Below are 2604 nucleotides of genomic sequence, written 5' to 3'. Positions count from 1 at the left end.
GCCTCCCAAAGTGCTGGGATTACAGGTGTGAGCCACTGCGCCTGGCCCCGGCCACGTTTTTTGTTGTTGTTCTTAATTTATTTATTTATTTATTTATTTTTGAGACGGAGTCTTGCTCTGTGGCCCAGGCTGGAGTGCAGTGGCCAGATCTCAGCTCACTGCAAGCTCCGCCTCCTGGGTTTACACCATTCTCCTGCCTCAGCCTCCCGAGTAGCTGGGACTACAGGCGCCCGCCACCTCGCCTGGCTAGTTTTTTTTTTTTTGTATTTTTTTAGTAGAGACGGGGTTTCACAGGGTTAGCCAGGATGGTCTCAATCTCCTGACCTCGTGATCTGCCCATCTCGGCCTCCCAAAGTGCTGGGATTACAGGCTTGAGCCACTGTGCCCGGCGTACTATCTGCTTTTTATAGAAAGAGAATATGGAGTTCAGACAGGTGCGGTGACTTGCCCAAAGTCAAAAGGTACAATAACAGAGCCAGGAACCAAACCAAGGTCAGTGTGACTCAAAGTACTGTTTTTCCATACACACACATGCACACACACACACATACATACACATATATACCCACATATATACAGACATGCACACACATACAGTATATATACTGTATATATATACACATATATAGTATGTATACACACTATGTATATAAATATAATGATATATATTAGTGAGAAATAGTTCATATACTATAAAATTCACCCCTTTAAAGTGTTTAACTCAGTGGTTTTTAGTATATTCACAAAGTTGTGTAACTATTACAACTATTGAATTCCAGAATATTTTCACCACCCCCAAAAGAAGCCCTGTCACCATTAGCAGTCACTCCTCATGCTCTCTCCCCCAGGCCCTGACAACCACTACTCCACGTTTTTCCCATGAATTCGCCTCTTCTGGACATTTCATATAAATGAAATCATAAAATGTGCAACCTTTTGTGTAGGCTTATTTTGTTTGCATACTGTTTTGGGGGCTCATCCATGATGTTAAATGTATTAGTATCAAAGTTTGAACATACTGGATGCAGTGGCTCAGGCCTGTAATTCCAGTACTTTGGGAGACTGAGGCAGGAGGATTGCTTGAGCCCAGGAGTTCGAGACCAGTCTGGGCAACATGGCAAGACCTCGTCTCAAAAAAAGAAAAAAAAAACAAAAAAACAAAAAACAAAAATTAAGCCGGGTGTGGTGGTACATGCCTGTAATCTTAGCTACTGGGGAGACTAAGGTGGGAGGATTACTTAAGCCTGGGAGGTTGCAGTTGCAGTGAGCTGTGATCACACCACTGCACTCCAGCCTGGGCAACAGAGTGAGACCCTGTCTCAAAACACAAAAGATTTGAACTTGTGTGGCCTGCCCTGTGCCTCTGCTCCCCCGAGCATGTGCCTGGGAATCCCAGCAGTATACTAGCATCCTCACGTGTGGATGGCCATCTCTGGGAAGGCACTCAGAGTCACACACACAATTCATATTTAGTGACCAGCCACTATGTATGGGCCTTGCACACGCAAATCCTCAACCCACGTGTTGTTTATACACCTGGCTCTCTAACGTCCAGCCAGGGCCTGTGCTGATACCTCTGGCCAAAACACTCTTCCTTGCCTTTCCCCTAGATAACACCTACTCATCTTTTGCTCACATCTCAGATGCCACCTTCTCCAGGAAGCCCTCCAGACAAGATCTGGAATAATCTCTGTACTATCTCTCTCTACCTGCCCTTCTTGGTACTTGCACCATTTTTTTTGTTTGTTTGGTTTGTTTGTTTTTTTGAGATAGAGTATTGCTCTGTTACCCAGGACAGAGTGCAATGGCATGATCTTGGCTCACTGCAGCCTCCATCTCCTGGAGTCAAGCGATTCTCCCATCTCAGCCTCCTGAATAAGTGGGATTACACGCACCTGGCTAATTTTGGTAGTTTTGTGGAGATGGGATTTCACCATCTTAGCTAGGCTGGTCTTGAACTCCTGACCTCGGGTAATCCACCTGCCTCGGCCTTCCAAAGTGCTGGGATTACAGGCGTGAGCCACCATGCCCAGCCCCTGCACCCATTTGTAATGACATATTTATAACCCTGTTATTTGCTTCTTGTCTGTCTTCTGTGTGAGGCTGCAGACTCCCAGAGGGATGGGAGGTCTGTTTTTCTCACCCCCAGATCCCTAGTGGCTAGCCCAGAGCCTGGGACACAGGTGGCACTTCATAAATGCTTGTGGTATAAAGACTCAATCATGTCTGTATGACAAGAGGTTGAACTGCTGATGACCTTCTGTGTCCATGCTCCAGGACAGACTGTTTCGTCCCTGAGGGACACACGTTGGTCTGCCAAGTGCTGGGTCCCGGCCAGGTACAGTGACACCACTCAGCTCAGGAAGGCTGGAACCTGGCTCTGTGGAGGCGGCCAGCTGTGTGGCCTCAGGCAAGTTGCCTCACCTCTTTGTGTCCAGTTTTCTTTTTCTTTTTTTTTTTTTTGAGACAGAGTCTTGCTCTGTCGCCCAGGCTGGAGTGCAGTGGCCGGATCTCAGCTCACTGCAAGCTCCACCTCCCGGGTTCACACCATTCTCCTGCCTCAGCCTCCCGAGTAGCTGGGACTACAGGTGCCAACCACCTCGC

The sequence above is a fragment of the Piliocolobus tephrosceles genome, chromosome 21, assembly GCF_002776525.5.
Source record: "Piliocolobus tephrosceles isolate RC106 chromosome 21, ASM277652v3, whole genome shotgun sequence".
Classification (NCBI taxonomy): Eukaryota; Metazoa; Chordata; class Mammalia; order Primates; family Cercopithecidae; genus Piliocolobus; species Piliocolobus tephrosceles.
This window is presented reverse-complemented; position numbering follows the sequence as displayed.